At 38.3% G+C, this 21815-nt stretch overlaps 1 protein-coding gene across 8 annotated transcripts in view; it reads left to right on the top strand.

The window, feature by feature from the left end:
* The window catches only part of CNOT6L (CCR4-NOT transcription complex subunit 6 like), a 109156-nt gene that overhangs the window by 11277 nt on the left and 76064 nt on the right, over positions 1–21815 (top strand). The window contains exon 1 of one of the 8 annotated variants that reach the window (XM_054553182.2): positions 7430–7640. The gene's annotated coding sequence lies outside the window, so the exon portion shown is untranslated. 8 annotated transcript variants of the gene reach the window in all.

Here is a 21815-nt window from a genome sequence, read left to right as displayed (position 1 = left end):
CAGGGATAAGTAAGAGAGGAGATAGATGTTGCTCTTGCCTTTATGATGAGAAGAAAGGCAGGGAAAAAATTAATAGACTACTGCAGTATCTTCCTTGCTAGTCTACAACTTCCATTATATCTCCTTTAACATCTTTTCCTTGTACACATTGTCACCAGAGAAATCCTTGTAAAATTCATCCCACATTGCTTAAATTCTCTACTTACAGTCCTTTGATAATAATAGTTACTGTTTTCTGGTTACCTACTGTGGGCTAGGGATAGGAGACAGCAAGCTTCTCTTCTTTTCTCTTCTCCTTTTTTTTTTTGAGATGGCAGAGTCCCACTCTCACCCAGGCTGGAGTACAGTGGCATGATCTCAGCTCACTGCAACCTCCACCTCCCAGGTTCAAGCGATTCTTCTGCCTCAGCCTCCCGAGAAGCTGGGATTACAGGCGCACACCACCACACCCGGCTAATTTTTGTATTTTTAGTGGAGATGGGGTTTCACCATGTTGGCCAGGCTGGTGTCGAACTCCTGACCTCAAATGATCCACCCGCCTCAGCCTCCCAAAGTGTTGGGATTACAGGAATGAGCCACCTCGCCAGGCCTAGCAAGCTTTTTTCTATGAAGGGACAGATGTAAATATTTTGGGTCATGTAAGATCTCTGTTGCATATTCCTTTTGGCTGCAATTTTTTTGTTTTTTAACAATCCTTTAATTTTTGTTGTAATTCTTTTTTAGCAATCCTTTAAAAATGTAAAAACCATTCTTTGCTGCCAAATCAGTCTGGATGCAGTTTATTGACTGACACCTATGCAAGGAGATTTACTGAACTAACTCATTTTTTCTTGTAACAATCCTGGTAAAGTTGATATTTATTTCTATTTCACAGTTGAGGAAATTGAAGCTTAGAGAGGCAGATTTGATGAAGGTCAAGTAAGTGACAGATTGAGGCCATTGGAATACCTAAACCTGTGTACTTTCTAAGATATCTTGCTGCTTCCTATTACTTTTAAATAAGATGCAAATTTCTTAGCATTATATGTAAGGCCCTTGATGATCTTGTCTTTGCTTACTTTTCTAGTTTTTGTATTTGTTACTCCTCTCTCTCTCTCACATATTCCCTAGCCTAGCTGTAGTGAGTGACTTACAGCCTGGTCTGTGCTTTATATATGCCTACAACACCTTATACTTTATGACCTCATTGATTTCTTTAATAATCTGCCTCTGGTACTTCCTACTCTGGGAAACCTTACTTGGTACTTCTAGTCCTTGCTTTATGAACTTTTTCTGTGCTCCTCTAGCATTCTGTGCATTCTTCATTCATAACACTTACTACATTGCCTTGTGTTTAACTTGGGTTTATGTCTCCGTTTTGCATTAGACTGTGAGTTTTTTTTTTAAGAGATGGAGATCTTGCTATGTTGCCCAGGCTGACCTTGCATTCCTGAGCTCATCAGATCCTCTCCCTGTAGCCTTAGATTGTAGGATTTTTTTTTTTTTTTTTTGAGATGGAGTCTCACTCTGTTGCCACGCTGGAGTGCAGTGGCACGATCTCGGCTCACTGCAACCTCTGACTCCCTGGTTCAAGTGATTCTCCTGCCTCAACCTCCCGAGTAGCTGGGATTACAGGCACGCACCACCACGCCCAGCTAACCAAGGTGGGCAGATCAGCAGGTCAGGAGATCGAGACCATCCTGGCCAACATGGTGAAATCCCATCTCTACTAAAAATACAAAAGATGGTGAGATTTTTAAGGGCATAGATGATATATGCCTTACTTTTGTAGCTCAAGTGTTTGATACATAGTAGGGGCTTAATACAGAGTTTGGCATATAGTAGGGAACTGGAAAGTGTTTATTAAATGAATGAATAATTAAATGGCATTACAGACATGGAAATCATACCAGCAGATCTATAGTTGCAGAAAAATGAGTCCAGGTTCAAGGGTGGTGGTGAGTGGGAAAGTAAGTAAATTTCTGGTTAACTTCTAGGGCTTGAGTGGGAACATGAGGTTAATAAGGCAAATTGGAGAATGATCGTGGAGGGGCTTGAATATCTTGGTAAGGAATTTTAATTTTGTTCTGGAGTCATTGATACAAAGATTTAAACTCTAGAGCAGCAGGTGTTTTTTAAATCCATAACTTGGGTTCTCTTAATACACAAATTGTATGTTGTAATATTGCTTTAGATATTTTATAGAACATTTATTACCTAAACAATTGTTTTGATTAATAGATACTGCAAGATGTAGCTCTAGAATATCATAATTATCAGTACTACTGTTAAAGACATTGGGAGCCATGGAATGATTTTGAACAGGTTGGTGGCAGTTTGAAATTAATTTTTTTTTTTTTTTGAGACAAGAGTTTTGCTCTTGTTGCCTAGGCTGGAGTGCAATGGCGCGATCTCGGTTCACTGCAACCTCCGCCTTCCGGGTTCAAGCGATTCTCCTGTCTCAGCCTCCTGAGTACCTGGGATTACAGGCATGCGCCACCACACACGGCTAATTTTGTATTTTTAGTGGAGATGGGGTTTCTCCATGTTGGTCAGGCTGGTCTCAAACTCCCGATCTCAGGTGATCCGCCAGCCTCAGCCTCCCAAAGTGCTGGGATTATAGGCGTGAGCCACCGTGCCCGGCCTGAAGTTAATTTTTTAAGAAGATTAATCTAGTTGAGGTATTCACAATCAGTTGAGGAGATGGGACTGGGAAGAAGGAGGCCTTTTAAAAAAAAGTTAAAATATAAAGTGATAAGTCAATGATTGACTATGAGGAAGTCAGAGACGAATAAGAAAAATGGAAGACGCAGGTCAAGGAAGGAAATTGTGTATTTTTTGTTAGTTAAATTGATTGCCGTGAATTCTATTGGAGTGATTTGTATTGTTGCCTGAATTTGGGCTCTGTTTACTTTATGCTTGAATAATTAGTATATTCTTATGATTGGTTTCCCTTCCTGTCGCTAATTCATGGATTCTTAATCTTCGGTGCTGTGGACCTTTTTTCAGTCTGGAGAAGGCTGTGAATCCATTGTAGAGTAACAATTTTAAATGAGTGAAATAAAGTAAATAGGACTTGAAAGGAACTTGTTATATTGAAATGCCAAAATATGATATAGTAATATATATGCTTCTCTATTAATACTGTTAAGTAACATCTTGCAGTGAGTCTAATAGCTACCATAATTTTGGAATACTGGTACATGTAGATATTTTGAGATTTCTGTAACAGCTATAATATGAAATGAAAATGTACTTCTGTTAGTGACAGAAATCACAGGTACTGCTAATACTATTATGGTTGATTGTTTAGGTTTGTGTGAAAATTTTAGAGATTAGTGAAAATGGTGATGTAATTTTTTTTCTATATAAATTCACAGGTTTCCTGAGATTTATGGAACCTAGGTTAATTATCTTTGCTTGTATTGTCTCCTGTTTTACTCTCTTCTATGTATTTTTGTCATAGTAATGTACTTTTCTTTGCAGATGGTAGTATTTTTATTGCATCATGTCTGTTTTGGGAAATAATATATACTCTTTGTAAAAAAAATTCAAATGGTAATAAAACGCATAATTTTCTGGTTATCCTGCTTCATTGTGATCAAGCTTGTTAGTAGTATAATGTATACAGTAGTCTCTTGGTATAGAGAGGATTGGCTCCATGACCCTTGTGTATGCCTAAATCCATGCATGCATACTCAGGTCCTGCCATGTATATGAAAAATTGGCCCTTTGTATACATGGGTTTCTCATCTCACGAGTGCTATATTTTCCATCTGTGTTTGGTTAAAAAAAATCCCCACGAGTGAACCTGTGCAGTTCAAACCCATGTTGTTCAAGGCTAAGCGGTAGTACTGTTACCTGTTTCTGGTCAATATATACTTACATAACCACAAAAACATAACTCAAATAGATTCATACTGTGTATACTTTTTTTTAAATTTGCTTTTTTTCATTTGAAAACATGATCTTTTTTTCATTAATAAATACACCTCATGCTTTAAAAAATTGTAGGATAAAAGTTGAGATATGTATTACATAACACAAACATTCACCATTTTAAAGTGTATATTTCAGTAGTTTTCGTACATTCAGTATGTTGCCAACCACCACTACTAGCAAATTCCAGAACATTTCCATCACCCACAAAAGAAACCTCATATTTAATGTCAGTTAGTTCCAATTACCCCATCCATTGACAATTTCTGCTCTACTTTCTGTCTCTATGGATTTGCTTCATCTAGGCATTTAATGTAAGTAGAATCATATAATATGTGACTGTGTCTGCTTTTTTCACTTAGCATAATATTTTCAAGATTCATGTTGTAGCATGTAACAGTATTTCATTCCTTTTTTTTTTTTTTTGAGATGGGGTCTTGCTGCATCACCCAGGCTGGAGTGCAGTGGCGTGATACCAGTTCACCACAACCTCCACTTCCCAGGTTCAAGCAGTTCTCCTGCCTAAGCCTCCCGAGTAGCTGGGATTACAGGAGCTTGCCGCCATGGCTGGCTCATTTTTTGTATTTTTAGTAGAGACGGGGTTTCACCATGTTGGCCAGGCTGGTCTCAAACTCCTGACTTCAGGTGATCTGCCCACCTCGACCTCCCAAAGTGCTGGGATTACAGGCATGAGCCACCCTGCCCGGCCAATATTTCATTCCTTTTTATGAGTGAACAATATATTATTATACATACTTGGTTATTATAAATAATTCATATATATGGTTTTGTGAAGACATATGTTTTCATTTCTCTTGGGTGTATACCTAAGAGTGGAATTGCTGGGTCATACATATTTCTGTGTTTTAACTTTTTGAGGAATTGACAAACTTTTCCACAGTAGCAGCGCTGTTTTACATTTCCACACCTCACGCTTTTTTCTTTTTTTTTTTTTGAGACGGAGTTTCGCTCTTGTTGATAGGCTGGAGTGCAATAGCGTGATCTCGGCTCACTGCAGCCTCGGCCTCCTGGGTTCAAGTGATTCTCCTGCCTCAGCCTCCCGAGTAGCTGGGATTAGAGGCATGAGCCACCACGCCCGGCTAATTTTGTATTTTTATTGGAGATGGGGTTTCTCCATCTTGGTCAGGCTGGTCTTGAACTCCCGATCTCAGGTTATCTGCCTGCCTTGGCCTCTCAAAGTGATGGGATTATAGGCATGAACAACCGCACCTGCCCTACCTCATGCTTTTTAATGGCTTCATTGTAATCCATTTTATTGGTGTTCTATCATTCAGTCCCCTGTTGATTGACAATTTATTTCTGTATTTTTGATGATTATCAACACTAATGCAGTGAAAAAACTTGTATAAACACCTTTTGCACACTTTTTTAAAGTATAAATTTTTAGGAAAGGAATTGCTGGATCAAAGTAATTACACATTTAAGATTTGATACATCTTGTCAGATTGCCCTTTAGAAATGTTTTATAAAATTGTATGCTTATTTTCCCAAACTCATATTCACATTATTAATTTCTGTCATTTTGATAACAAAAAGTCATATATATTTTAGATTTTGGAATTTGTTAATTATAGTGGAGATAATTTTTTTTTTCACATTTTTTTTTGGCCACTGCATTCTTTTGTGATTTGCCTGATCATGACCTTTACCCTAAATTTTTCTATTGGGTGTCTATATGTTTTTCTTATTACTTTGTTAATAGCTGTTTACATTTTAGAAACATTACCTTATTGCTCATTATCAATATTGCAGAGACTTTGTTCCAGTTTCTTGTTTATATTTTGACTTTGTTTATGACTTTGCTCTTTGCCTTATAGACATTAAATTTTTAAAATACTGTTTATCATTCCTTATAAAAGGCCTTTGCCTTGCTTAGAATAAGTTTTCTGCACCCCAAGATTATAAAATATTTTCTCCGCATTTTCTTCTGGGAATGTCTAAAATTTGTCGTGATTTAGTAGAAGCCTGGTTTTTGTAGTTGGTCTTAACTATGTTCAAATTCCCGTCTAGCCACTTACTAGCTGTGAGGTGTTAGATGTCTGCACAACTTCTCTGTATCTCACCTTCCTCATCTGTGAAATGATAGTTGATAATTAGGGTCTATACTTTTGGTTAAGTTAAATGCAATAATTCAGATTTTCTAGCGTACCATCTGGCCACATACTGGGTGTTCAGCACATGTTTTCTTTTCTCTCTTACCCGTAAACTCCATCTTCTATCAGTCTAGTTAAAATCTGGTCCAGAAGATAAGGGAGGGGAAAATTTCAAGAAATAATGTTGCCCTTAGTTTTCAAAGCCAGAGAAGCCATGTGGGATGAGTACTGGCTGAAAAGGAGATTGAAAATTCATTTAGTAATTAGGAAGTAATTTATGTTTAATGAAAACATTTTTTAGTAGCATGATAAGAGGCATATTTTAATACAAAGAAGAGTAAAACCTATATAACATACCTAAAGGATATGTGCATATGCAACATGTATCCATCATGATTTGTAATATTTGGGAGAAATAGTTGTAACTCTACTGTTCTCTTATTGTTGGAATACAGGTAAGAGGATAGAGAATCAATGCTGACATATAGTATATTTATATTGTATGTATAAGTTGTACATAAATTTCGGTAATTTTTACTATTAATAGTTACAAATTACTGTATTTGTAACGCACCTCATAATCATCAACCTGTATTAGAACTACTGCTCCATTGGAATCTTCTTAGTAGCATTATAATGGACTTTAGTGGAATTTACACATATTCTTCACTAAATTAAAATTATGTATAAACAGTGTTATATTTCTTTTTGGGAAAGCAACTTTAAATACATTTTAGAAAGAAATGGGAAATAAATGTTTACAGTATGGTAGTCATTGTTTACATTTTTCTTATCTTGTTTCCTGGACTATGAGGATTTTAGGACAGGGGGACATAGTTTTTGCTATATTGCCCAGGCTGGAATACAGTGGCTATTCACAAATGTGACCATAGTTTGCTATAGCCTCGAGCTCCTGACTTCAAGCAATCCTCCTGCCTCAGCTTCTGAGTAGCTGGGACTACAGGCACATGCAAGGTGCATGGCTTATAAGGAGTTTTTGATAAATATTTATAAAATGTTACATTCCCCCCCCCCCTTTTTATCTTCTGGTAAAATAACTTCAAAATAAAGGTTTTAAAATTTGTTAAGAAAAATAAATAAATCTTCCTCAAGTGGAGTAATAATAGACATGGATTCTGTGCAATTTGTTTTCAGATGATATCAAACTCTATTCCTTGACTCTTAGTAACTGTCTAAAAATTTTTTTTAGTATGTTATATGTATACCGTCATTATTTTGTCAGCTTCAAAACAAGAAGGAAATTATTCTGTATTGGTTAGCTCAGGAGGAAGGTAATGGTTTTAAGTAACAAAACAGGAAATTAGCTCCTCTGTGACCTTTGATGAGTTTGTGAAGCTGGTGTTTTGAGTGCAGGATTGAAATTGTGAAGAGCATTATATTTAGTTTGCTTTGTTGCTTTTGCAGAGTATCTATTTGCCAGGAAAACCTAGGAATTGAAGTTAAAGGCTCTGCTACCTTTGTGGGAAATGAACAATACTCTTCCTTCTGCTGGCAAAATCTGGGTGTCTACTTTTCAGTGGCTGGTTTTTGCTTTCACGTAGGGTCAGAGTATCCTTTTCCTGGAACCAAGCTTGACTCAAAGCCATTGTAAATTCTCTTGTTCTTTATCCTTCTAATCAACTATTTTAGGAGCAGTTTTAAAGTTGACACCCTTTCCCTTCTAACCTTTCCGCTCAATACAAAGCACCACCTTCTTGGCAGTCATTTGTATGAGTAGAGTGGATACTTTTGTAGGCATTTTATTCATGCCAAAAAGTTAAGGGTTAGCTCTTTGTTTAATGCTAGTTGTTTTGGATCAGTGTGAGTCAGCATTGGCCTTACCTTTCTTTTAAATCCTTTTGTAATTAAGATGTTGGTACCTTGGAACCCTTTCCTGGATGGAGCTTTTCTTTATACTTTATCAAGTTTTATCTCAGACAGTTGGGTTACTAAGATTTTTCTGTTTTACTCTACTGTTTTTAATGGAGACTTGTAGATTTTAGATACGGCTTATACACATTCTAAACCCTGGTTCTCAGAATAGTCATACTAGTTTTAACACCTCTTTACATATCTTTTATGTTTATCTAACATTAAAATATTGTATAATTTGGTTCAGATGAAAAGTATGGGATGGCTGTTACAGCTGTTCAGACTTTCATATTGTTCAAAACTTTGTATACAAGACTTTATTTTTTTTAATTATTTTTTTAAGAGACAGGGTCTTTGTCGCTCACAGGCTGGGAGTGCAGTGGTGTGATTATAAGCTCATTGACCTCCTGGGCTCAAGTAATCCTCCTACCTAAGCCTCCCAAGAAGCTGGTGCTCACTCACAGTCACATGCTACTGTGCCTGGCTACTTTAAAAAAGAATTTTTTTTTTTGGTATAGATAGGGTCTCACTATGTTGCCCAGGCTGGCCTTGAATGCCTGGGCTCAAGCAGTCCTCCCACCTTGGCCTCCAGAAGTGCTGGGATTATAGGTGTGAGCCATAATACCTGGCCTTTGTACAAGACTTAATTTAAAATATTTTCCTGAAGAAATAGAAAAGCTAAAGTAATTTTACCTTTATGAAAAGGATTCATTAGTTCAGTTTTTGATACTATCAAGTTCAGTTTTCTAGTAATTAAAACCAATTTCTTGAATTAGTTTTTTTTTTTTTGATGGAGTATAACATTCTTAGTTTTATATACAGGTGATTGTTTATATAAACAAACAGATATTAAATTTGTGAAAAAATACTCAATTCTTGGATTTGCCGTATACCACCAGAGAGGCAGAGCCCAAAATTGGAAGGTAGGAAAAGGAAAAAGATGAAGGATTTTATATGAAGTGTTAGAATGTTACTTCAGTTTTTTTCACATTAAAACATGGACTATATCTACTTTTTCTAGAGGATTTGTTACTTTGAATGAAAGAGCTCTCATACACTTGGCTTATAATAGATGATATGTGATCCTTTTACAGGTACCCTTGCAACTTCTTAGTTTGGGTCTGAACATGTTCCTTTTTTTTTTTTGATACGGAGTTTCACTCCCCTCACCCAGGCTGGAGTGCAATGGCACAATCTCAGCTTACTGCAACCTCTGCCTCCTGAGTTCAGGCAATTCTCCTGTCTCACCTCCTGAGTAGCTGGGATTACAGACGCCCACCACCACGCCCAGCTAATTTTTGTATTTTTAGTAGAGATGGGGTTTTACCATGTTGGCCAGGCTGGTCTCGAACTCTTGACCTCAGGTGATCCACCTGCCTCGGTCTCCGAAATTGCTGGGATTATAGGCATGAACCATCACACCCGTCCTGAACATATTACTTTTGACCTTGTTTATGCTAGCCTAGGCTGGAGTGCAGTGGCATGAGTGCGGTTCACCGCAGCCTCAACCTACTGAGCTCAAGTGATTTTCCTGAGCACCTGGGACTACAGGTGCATGCCACCATGCCCAGCAAAGTTTGTTTTTTGTAGAGACAGGGACTTGATGTGTTGCCCAGGCTGGTCTTGAACTACTGGCCTGAAACAATCCTCTCACCTTGGCCTCCCAAAGTGTTGGGATTACAGTCATGAGCCACTGTGCCTGGCCTGTTTAACAGTTTCCATTTTTGGGCTATTATAAATAAAACTCTAAGAACATTTGAGTTCAGTTGAATCTTTGGGTGAACAAATGTTTTCATTTTTCTTGGGTAAATATCTAGGAGTGGAATGTCTGGGTCATATGGTAGCTGCATAGTTAACTTTTTTTCTTTTTTTGAGATAGGGTCTTGCCCCTTCACTCAGGCTGGAGTGCAGTTGTATGATCATGGCACACTGTAGCCTTGACCTCCCAGGCTCAAGCAATCCTTCTACCTCGGCTGCCTTAGTAGCTGGGATCACAGGTGCACACCACCATGCCTGGCAATTTTTTTTTTTTTTTTAATTGAAATGGGGTCTTACTATGTTGCCCAGGCTCATGTTGAACTCCTGGCTCAAGCAATCCTCCCACCTCGGCCTCCCAAAGTGTTGCGATTATACGTGTGAGCCCCATGCCTGGCCTGTTTACCTTTTTAAGAAACCTTCAAACTTTTTCCCAAAGTTGTAGCATTTTGCATTCTCATCTTTAGTGTACGAAAGTTCCGGTTGTTTCCTTGGCTTGGTTTTTTAAAAACTTAGAACAAAAAACCAAACACCGCATATTCTCACTCATAGGTGGGAATTGAACAATGAGAACACATGGACACAGGAAGGGGAACATCACACTTCGGGGACTGTTGTGGGGTGGGGGGAGGGGGGAGGGATAGCATTGGGAGATATACCTAATGCTAGATGACGAGTTGGTGGGTGCAGCGCACCAGCATGGCACATGTATACATATGTAACTTACCTGCACATTGTGCACATGTACCATAAAACCTAAAGTATAATAATAATAATAATAATAATAAAAGAAAAAAAAAAAAACTTAGCCATTCTAATAGGCCAAAGTATAGAGTAGAATCTCATTGTGGTTTAATTTTCAGTTCTCTAATGACTAAAGCATCGTATGTACTTTTTTACCATCAATATATCTTTTTGGTGAAGTGTCTATTAAAATGTTTTGCCCATTAGAAATTTTTTTTGTTACTGAATTTTGACAGTTCTTTATGTTGGATATACATTCTTTATCATATACATGATTTGTAAATATTTTTTCCCAGTGTGTGGGTTATTTTGTTTTTTTTAAAAAATTATTTATTTATTTTAGAGACAAGATCTCAATCTGTTGTCAAGGCTGGAGTGCAATGGTATGATCATAGCTCACTGCAGCCTCTGGGCTCAAGCAGTCCTCCTGCCTCAGCCTCCTGAGTAGCTAGGACTATAGGCGCCTGGCTGATCTTGTATTAGTTTTGTAAAGACAGGGTCTTGCTATATTTGCCCAGGCTGGTCTTGAACTCCTGGTCTCAAGTGCTTCTCCTTCCTTGGCCTCCCAAAATGTTGAGATTACAGACAGGAGCCACCATGCCTAGCCTATTTTCCTAATAATGTTTTTCAAAGAGCAAAAGTTCTTGAAAGTCTAATTTATCAATTTTTTGTTTTATGGATCATGCTTTTGTTTTGGTGTTGAAGAAATCCTTGCGAAACTCATAGTCACCAAGATTTTCTCCTGTGTTTTCTTCTAGATATTTTATAATTTTGGCTCTTAAATTTAGGCCTGTGATCCATGTTGAACATAGAGTAGTCCTACCCTTATTTGTGGAGGATATATATTCCAAGACCCTCAGTGGATGCCTAAAACTGCAGTTACCACATGAATTTCTGTTTCCTTCTTCACAATGTCATAGGTGGAAGATTAATTCTTACCATAGATTTTGGCAACCTCACTATATGATTTTTTTTCTTCCCTTATTAAATTGAGAGTTTTCACCTTTTCACTTAAAAAGGAAGCCTCTTATGGTTTCTCTTTGGCATACCTGAATTTCCAGCATCACTACTCTTGTGCTTTGGGGCCATTATTAAGCAAAATAAGGGTTTCTTAAACACACTGTGAGACCGACAGTCTGATAACTGAGACAGATACTGATCGACTGATAGGCAGGTATACTAAACAGTGTGAATATGCTGGACAAAGGGATGAATCATGTCCAAGCAGGACTGAAAGAGACAGCATGAGATTTCATCACACTACTCAGACTGGCACACAATTTAAAACTTGTGAATTGTTTATTTCTGGAATTTTCCATTTAATATCTTTTGACCCAGTTGGCTACAGGTTACAAACTGCAGTGAAACTGTAGTTAAGGGATGGAGATGGGGGGCTACTGTGTGGTTTTTTTTTATATAGTATGAGGTAAAGTTCGAGGTTCATTTGTTTAAAATATGGTAATCTAATTGCTCTAGCACTATTAGTTAAAGAGTATCCACCCCACTGAATATCCTTGGCAGGTTTTTTTTTTTTTTTTGAGACAAGGTCTTCCTCTGTCAGGCTGGAGTGCAGTGGCACCATCACAGCTCACTGCAGCGGCACCATCATGGCTCACTGCAGCCTGGACCTCCCAGGCTCAAGTGATCCTCTCACCCCAGCTTCCCAAGTAGTTAAGACCACAGGGACACCACCATGCCCAGCTAATTTTTTGTATTTCTCTGTTAGACATGGGGTTTTGCCATGTTGTCCAGGCTGGTCTCGAACTCGTGAGCTCAGGCAGTCTGCCTTCCTTGCCCTCCCAAAGTGGTGCGATTACAGGCATGAGCCACCACACCTGGCATCCTTGGCAGTTTTGTTGAAAATTAATTGACCCATGTATGTTTGTGTTTGTTTCTAGACTCTGTTCTCTTGATGTTAATCTTTGTCTACCTTATTGCCATGATTACTGAAGCTTTGTAATAACTCTTGAAATTACATAGTTGTGTTAGTTTGTTCTCACACTGCTGTAAAGAAATACCTGAGACTGGGTAATTTATGAAGAAAAGAAGTTTAATTGACTCCTGGTTCGCAGGCAAGAAGCATGACTGGGAGGCCTCAGGAAACTTAGAATCATGGCAGAAGGTGAAGGGGAAGCAAGCATGTCTTAGCATGGCAGAGCAGGGGAGAGAGTGAAGGGGGAAGTGCCACACATCCCCTTCAAACAACCATCTCTCATGAGAACTCACTATCACAAGAAAAAGCAAGGGAGAAGTCCTCCCCCATGATTCAATCACTTCCCACCAAGCACCTCCCCCAACACATAGGGATTGCAATTTGAAATGATATTTGAGTGGGGACCCAGAGCCAGACCATATCAATAGTGTAAATCCTCCAGTTTTATTTTTCTTTTTCAAAGTTGTTTCAGCGTTAGCTTTTCTAGGCCCTTTGTATTTCCATATATATTTTAGAATAAGCATGTTAATTTCTATAAAAAAAAAATGTCATGGGGGGAGCAGGGCTGAAAAACTACCTATTAGGTATTGTGCTTACTACCTGGGTGATGCCATCATTCATACCCTAAACCCCAGCATCACGCAATATACCCATGTAACAAGCCTGCATGTGTACTCCCTGAATCTAAAATAGAAGGTGAAATTATTAAAGATAAAAGGAGAGAAAAAAGATCACTTTCAATGAATAAAAAAAAAAAAAACCACCTTAGGTATTTCACTGGGATTGTGTTAAATTTGTAGATCAGTTTGGGAAGAATAACATCTTAATATTGATTCTTCTGACCCATGAATATAATGTATGTCTTCATTTATTTAGTTCTTTAATTTTTCTCAGTAATGTGTTATAGTTTCCAGTGTACTGGTGTATTAGTCCAGTCTCACACTGCTGTAAAAACATACCTGAGACTGGGTAATTTATAAAGAGAAGAGGCTTAATCAGCTCATCGTTCTGTGGGCCCCGTACAGACTTCTGCTTCTGGGGAGGCCTCAGAAGACTTAACAATCATGGTGGAAGGTGAAGGGGAAGCAGACACATCCTCACAAGGCCAGCAGGAGAGAGAGAGAGAGAACAGGAGTGAAGGGGGAAGTGCCACACACTTTTCAAATAACCAGCTGTCTTAAGAACTCTGTCATGAGAATAGCAAGGGAGAAGTCTGTCCCCATGATTCAGTCACCTCCCACCAGGCCCCTCCTCCAACACTAGGAACCACAACTGGACATGAGACTTGGGTGTGGACACAGAGCCAAACCATGTCAACTGGTTTGCACATCTGTTTTCATATTAATCTCTAATTTTTTTATGTCATTGTAAATGATACTTTTAAAAATTTTACTGGCCGGGTACGGTGGCTCACACCTGTAATCTCAGCACTTTGGGAGGTGGTGGTGGGTGGATCACCTGAGGTCGGGAGCTCGAGACCAGCCTGACCAATGTGGAGAAACCCCGTCTCTCCTAAAAATACAAAAGTAGCCAGCCGTGATGGTGTATGTCTGTAATCTCAGCTACTCAGGAGGCTGAGGCAGAAGAATCACTTGAACCTGGGAGACGGAGGTTGCAGTGAGCCGAGATGGTGCCATGGCACTCCAGCCTGGGCAACAAGAGGGAAACTCTGTCTCAAAAAAAAAAAAAAAAAAAAATTTCTTTTTTACTTTTGCTTGTTACCTGTATGTAGAAATAAATACACTTGATTTTTTTGCAGGGGGCATATTAATCTTGTATTCTGTCACCTGTTAAACCTATTCATTAGTTCTAGTAGATTTTTTGTAGATTCTAAGGGATTTTTTATGTATATATAATTTATTGTTTGTGAATAAACATGAGTTTAATTCTTCCTTCCAATCTCCATGACTTTTATATCTTCTCTCTTGCTTGATTGCATGGGCTAGAACTTCTGGTGTAAACTTGAATAGAAGTGAGAGCTAACATCCTTGCCCTGTTTCTGATCTTAGGAGAAAAGCATTCAGAATTTCACCATTAATGTTAGCTATAGATTTTTCATTGATGCCATTTATCAGGCTAAGTAAATTCCCTTTTATTTTTTAAATGAAGGTTTTCTTTTTAAATAGGAATGGCTGTTGGATTTTTCAGATGCTTTTTATGCATCTATTGAGATGATCATGTGTATTCTTTTAAGTTTCTTAATAGGTGGTTATTATTATTTTGAACGTTAAATCAACCTTGCTTGCATTACTGGGGTAGTCACCACTTGGTATAATGATGGATCACTCTTTTTTTTATATTGCTGGATTTGATTTGCTAAACTTCAAAAAAACCTTTATTTGCATTTATATTCATGAAGTCCGTAGTTTTCTTGCACTCTTAATTGTTTCATTTGATATTAGGGTAATGTTTGCCTCAACTTTATGGAAGAGTTTATGTGGAATTGGTATTGTTTCTTCCACAAAGGCTAACCAAGGTTGAGAACTACCAGATTATAAGACTATAATCTCTCTTTCCTTCTATTTCTAAAATCTTTTTTTGTTTTGTTTTGTTTTTGTTTTTGAGACAGAGTCTCACTCTGTTGCCAGGCTTGAGTGCAGTGGTGAGATATGGGCTCACTGCAACCTCCGCCTCCTGGGTTCAAGCAATTCTCCTGCCTCACCCTCCCAAGTAACTGGGATTACAGGTGCCCACTACCATGCCCAGCTAATTTTTTGTATTTTTAGTAGAGGTGGGGTTTTACTATGTTGGCCAGGCTGGTCTCGAACTCCTGACCTCAGTTGATCTACCCGCCTCAGCTTCCCATAGTGCTGGGATTACAGGTGTTAGCCACTGCACCCGGCTGGCTATATAAAATTAACAAAAATTGTTTTACAATTTTTAAGTTTCATGGGAGACATATTAGTAAAATTTATAACACATATACCTGTACACTCTTACCCCATAGAAAGCTTACCTGTCTTCTAATCTTGAGCAGTTTCTATAGTGATCATGTTGGCCATGTCTTTCTCAGCTCTCCTACCCAACACTCAGAAATCAGTGGCTGCTGCTTAGTACTCAGGGAAATGCCCAGAATTACTGTCAAGTTTTTCTCTGTTCTCCTGCTCTGTCCTCAGAGTTTTCCAAGTCCATCATATGAGACGGGGGCAGCATGATGTAGTCTCTGCTGCTGGGACTGTAGAACCAGACTGCTTGGGTTAAATCCCACTGTGCCACCCACTAACCATAAGACCAAAGGTAAATTTCAGAATGCCCCTATGCCACTCTAAAATAAAGATAATTAAAACACCTCCAACTTAAAAGTTGTGATTACTGACGCGTAAAACACTATGGATAATGTTTGTCACATGGTTGGTGCTCATTGAATGATAGTTATATCCTATTATTTGTCTCCAGTTGGAAATTGCTGGAATGCTCAGCCTTCGGTGGAATAGCTATCTGCTTCTTAGCATCTAGAGACACTTTTGATGGCTAGAATATCATCATCTTTTACGAAGAATTTGGAAATAAATACAATTCATAACCTCTGGCTTTTTCGTTTTTCTCTGACATGATTTCTTTGCATGGTACTTGATTTTCTAAATGCTTTTTTCAATGGATACTATACTCTGGACTCATGCTTAGGTCATATTTGTGCAGGGATTTTTAACCTTAGCACCATTGGCATTTGGGACAAGGTATTTCTTTTTGTGGGGGCTGTCCTGAGTACTGTAGGTGTTTAACAGCATCTGTGACCTCTACCTACTAGATTCCAGTAGCACCCCTGCCAAGCCACCCAAGTTGTGTTAACCAAAACCATCTCTAAACATTGCCAAATGTCTCCTGAGGGGCAAAATCACATCTGGTCGAGAGTCACTTTTTTAGAGGGGACTTCAGTATGTGCTGCCATAGAAAACTGTGATTTGTTATGCTAGTATTTCTTGGAGAGAGCCATGACAGTTACTAATCAATACTTATTTTCTAGACTGTCTTTTTTTTTTTTTTTTGAGACAGAGTCTCACTCTGTCACCCAGGCTGGAGTGCAATGGCACGATCTTGGCTTACTGCAACCTCCGCCTGCTGGGTTCAAGCAGTTCTCCTGTCTCCGCCCCTCAATTAGCTGGAATTACAGGAGCATGCCGCCATGCCCAGCCAATTTTTGTATTTTTAGTAGAGACGGGGTTTCACCGTGTTGGCCAGGCTGGTCTTGAACTCCTGACCTCAGGTCATCTGCCCACCTCAGCCTCCCAAAGTACTGGGATTACAGGTGTGAACCACTGCCTGGCCTATTAATTTTATTTAATATATTTTTCTCATATTTTCAGTTTAGCATAGCTACTTGATTTAGTCGCTACCACTGGGATTGGTCAATAAGGCGTCTGTATTTTTTTTTAATTTGCTGATTGTTCAAACTGATGGCTTAAAGTGTATAATTTTTGCCTCTATAGTTGCCATGGATGTAGGCACCTAGGGAGGTTATCGGTGGTTAACAGCACCCAAATCTATACTTTTTTATACGTCATTGCACTTTGGTTTCAAAAAGAAGAGACATAGCTTACTGATGATTCTACTTATGTTATGCCTAGAGGTTGTTGGGAAAACAAGTATTTTCTATCTCAAGACAGGATATTACTGCTTGGGGATAATCTGTTATCCATGGGCATTTATAAATGACCTTTAGGCGCTTCTAAACAAAGTAAAGTAACTCTGGGTAATTTTATTTGAATTTAAAATTATTGAACAGTTGATGAATAAATACAGTGTAAAGTATCCTTGTTTTTAAACATGCTTTTGAATATGATATTTATGCTTCTATATATATATATACGTACATATATATTCTCTGGGAGGAATATGGTCTTGAATCTATAAATTAAGAACATGCAGTGTTTCCTTTAGATGCAAGGTTTTCCTTATCGGAATATTTTTCACAATACCAAATGATTTTAAAAATATTATGGGTATGTGAGTGATTTACAGTCAAAATACCTACCATTTATTGTTTAAATAATACCCAAGCAAAATCAGATTAATTTTTCTGAATCAGAATATGAAAAAAAACTTAGAAAAATATCATGAGTACAACAGAAGAATGAGCCTTAGAGAAATTATATGCCATTTAGTATTAGGCTTATAATAACAAAACATTTTACAAAAACCATAAGTGTTCTGCTTTTGATCAAAGAAAATATGGATGTTTAAATGGACACTGAACTTTTTACATATCCATTTATTTTGTGAATCTGTAAGTATTCTTAAACTACTTCCTCTACTTGGCAGTATTTTCTCATTTTATTAATCTTTGCTTTTTTTTTTTTTAACCGTACACATTTGTTACTTATCTTATAGTTTGCAGATATCTTTAGGTAATATATAGCTTTCTCAATGTTGATAACATGCTAGGCTATCAGAAATATGACAAAGATGATGCTGAAGATGATGATGATGATTATTATTTGGAGCAGAGCCTGGCTCTGTTGCTCAGGCTGGAGTGCAGTGGCGCGATCTTGGCGCACTGCAGCTCCCACTTCCCGGGTTTGTGATTTTCCTGCCTCAGCTTCCCAAGTAGCTGGGATTACAAGTGTGCACCATCACGCCTGGCTAATTTTTGTATTTTCAGTATAGACGGTGTTTCATGATGTTGGCCAGTCTGGTCTGGAACTCCTGACCTCAAGTGATCTGCCCACCTCAGCCTCCCGAAGTGCTGGGATTACAGGTGTGAGCCACCGCACCTGGCTAACAAAGATTGTTTTTAAAAATGTGAAAGTTTTGGCTGGGCGCAGTGGCTCATGCCTGTAATCCCAGCACTTTGGAAAGCCGAGGTGGGTGGATCATGAGGTCAGGAGTGTTCGAGACCAGCCTGGCCAAGATGGTGAAACCCCATCTTTACTAAAAATGGAAAAAAAAAAAAAAATCAGCCGGGCGCAGTGGTGGGTACCTGTAATTCTGGCTACTTGGGAAGCTGAGGCAGGAGAACTCTAGCCTGGGCGACAGAGCAAGAATCCATCTCGAAATAAAAAAAAAAAAGTGGGGAAAGTTTTATGCATATCTTCAAATATAGTCAAATGCCTTTTTATTTTTTAATTAAAAAAGTCCTTTGTAAACAACAATGAGATACCAGTGTACCTTTTAGAATGGCCAAATCCAAAACACTGACAACACCAAGTGCCAAGGAGGATGTGGAGCAATGGGAATTCATTGCTGGTGAGAATGCAAAATAATATAGCTAATCTGGAAGACAGTTTGGCAGTTTCTTACAAAACTAAGCATACTCTTACCATATGATCCAGCCATCATGCTTTTTGGTATTTACCCAAATGAATAAAAAACTTATGTCTACACAAAAACCTGCACATGAATGTTTATAGCAGCTTTATTCATAATTGTCCAAACTTGGAAGCAACCCAGATGTCCTTCAGTAGGTGAGTGGATAAATAAACTGTGGTACATCCAGACAGTGATGTGTTATTCAGTGCTAAAAAGAAATGAGCTATCAAGCTATGAAAAGACATGGAGGAAACTTAAAATGCATAATACTAAATGAAAGAACCCAATCTGAAAAGACTACACACTGTATGGGTCCAACTAAATGACACTCTGGAAAAGGCAAAACTATGGAGGCAGCAAAAAGATGAGTGATTGCCGGGGGAGGGAGAGAGAGAATGATAAATAGGCAGAGCGCAGAGGATTTTTAGGGCATGCTTTGTATTTAAAAATTTGTATGTTGTATTTAGCAGATGGGAATGAATTTTTTTTTTTTTTGAGACAGTGTCTTGCTTTGTCACTTAGGCTGCAGTGGCACAATCACCGGTCACTGCAGCATCCACTTCTTGGGCTCAAGCAGTCCCCCCACCTCAGCTTCCCAAGTAGCTGAGAACATAGGCACATGTCACAATGCCCAGCTAATTTTTGTATTTTTTGTAGAGACAGGGTTTTGCCATGTTGCCCAGGCTGGTCTCAAACTCCTGAGCTCATGCCATCTGCCCACCTCTGCCTCCCAAAATTCTGGGATTACAGGCATAATCCATCATGCTTGGCTTTTTTTTTTGAGACGGGGTTCCCTCTGTCGCCCAGGCCGGAGTGCAGTGGCATTATCATGGCTCACTGCAGCCTTAACCTCCTGGGCTCAAGGAATCTTCCTGAGTAGCTGGGACTACAGGCATGCACCACCACCCCAGCTAATTTTATTTTTTGTAGAGACAGGGTCTTGCCATGTTGCCCAGGGTGGTCTTGAACTACTGGCCTCAAACAGCCCTCCCACGTCAGCCTCCCAATGTGCTAAACAAAAAAAGACTGACTTTTTTTTCCCTTTTGGCTAAAAGTTCCTTGCATTGTATCTGAACATTTTGTTAATGAGAAAATTGAGTTGACTAAATGGTTGCATTGGGGCGGGGTTGGGGGGGTGGCGTGGGAGGGAGCTGTGTACTCAGCATAGTCAGTTTGTAGGATATCTTAAGTTTTTCCTTGAAAACAAGCAGTTAAAGGGTTTACTATCACTTTGGGTTTGACTAAGAGCTGTATGATTAGCTAAATAATTTAACAATTTGGGAGACAGCTCTGCATTGAATCCTTCTGTGTTTACCTTATTCTGTTTTGGCCTAAAATCATCCCATTCAAGCATACCAGTTGTAGCTGCTTAAAAGTAAAAAATTGAAAACGTTATCTTCATTGTAGTGAAATACTGGTGATGTGTGGAAGGGGAGTTGGTGGAAAATTTAAATCAATTGATTTACTTATGAAAAGAGAGAAAGGAGACTTGTACTGTCATATAGATACGGCTGTATTTTATTTAACTACCTTATTGTTGAGAATAAACTCTTGTCTTTAGGCTTAGGTTAAATTCCTGAAAGTGGCATTATATTTTATTGCCTTGTGGGTTTTTTTTTTCCCATTTTTTTCATGAGGTTAATTTTTTATGTATGTTTACACATTTGCACTTCTTTCATCAATTGCTTATTATTATTATTATTATTTATTATTATTTTTTTGAGACAGAGTCTTGCTCTGTCGCCCATGCTGGAGTGCAGTGGCATGATCTTGGCTCACTGCAACGTCTGCCTCCCAGGTTCAAGCAATTCTTTTGCCTCAGCCTCCCTAGTAGCTGGGATTACAGGCACATGCCACCACTCCCGGCTAATTTTTTGTATTTTAGTGGAGATGGGGTTTCGCTGTATTGCCCAGGCTGGTCTTGAACTCCTGAGCTCAGGCAGTCTGCCCGCCTTGGCTTCCCAAAGTGCTGGGATTACAGGCATGAGCCATCGTGCCTGGCCGAATTGCCTATTATTATAATATGTTCTTTCTCATTTAAAAAGGTATTATGCAATCTCTTAGCGTGTTTAGAACTGTTAACCTTATCATGCATGTCATACATATCTTCCCTATTTTACTTGCTTTTCATTTGGTCTTATATAATATACAGGAGGTTTGAATTTTTAGATAATCATATAAATATGTCTTTTTGTTTCTATTTTTGGATTCCTGCCTGAAGAGATCTTTTCCCATCCAAGTTTTTAAAAAACTGTTTGCTTACATTTTACCTTAGTATGCAAAAAAATTAAATCTTGAATATATTCATTAAATCTTGGAATGTGATCGAGCTATTTTAACTTATTTTTTGCCAAATTGTGGAATGTAGATTTCCCACTAATATTGGAACAAAAAAGAAGTTTGGTCAAAGAAAGTAGATTTTCAGATTTATGATACTAGTATGGGAGATTATTTTGAGGGTTTTCAAACTTTAAAGACAAAGGATTTATTGAAGGCATATATCTGAGGCAGATCAATTTAGTGGAATTGGATTAGAATTCCAGTCCTGCTGCTTGCCAGCAAGCTTCTAAACCTCTTTATATTACAGTTTTCTGAATGCTAGAATTGGAATAGTAATACCTGCTTACAAGATTGTTGGGAGAAATGAATTGAGTGAAATAAGTTAGGTAAATAACTTATATGTAGTAGCTAGTAGTTGGTAGTTGCAGTGATGGTGATTATTGTCATCATCATTTGCTGCCCCTAAAGAATCTCAAATTTAGAAATAGATAGTGTAGTCTCCTTTAAGTGGATTCTCTGAGTTTCAAAGAAGAGTTTGAGTACACATTTTAGATTTGAGTCTCGTGCTAACTGCATGAATCTCTTCACTACACTAGTGATTATAATTGTGTATGCTGAGAAACTGGGGGTAAGTATAATGACAGTGAAACGCCATGCTATAGTTTGCTTTTATGATGGCAAGTGACAAGAGTATTTTATATTTAATGTAAGTACAGGGATTTTAAGGCATTTGTAATGTCTTTAAGAATGTGATAGCTAAATCAGTAGAGGATATAGATGTGTAACTAGAAGCAATGTTGTTGAGTAGAGGAAAATAAAAAGGAATGAAGGAAGGAGGCAACTAGGATTAGTAGTGTCATTTATTATTATTATTATTATTATTGTTATTATTTTTTGAGACAGAGTCTCGCTTTGTTGCCCAGGCTGGAGTGCAGTGGCACTTTCTTGGCTCA

The sequence above is a fragment of the Pongo abelii genome, chromosome 3 (assembly GCF_028885655.2).
Source record: "Pongo abelii isolate AG06213 chromosome 3, NHGRI_mPonAbe1-v2.0_pri, whole genome shotgun sequence".
NCBI classification, from domain to species: Eukaryota; Metazoa; Chordata; class Mammalia; order Primates; family Hominidae; genus Pongo; species Pongo abelii.
Note: the sequence above shows the minus strand (reverse complement) of the source record. Positions and strands in the feature narration are given on the sequence as shown.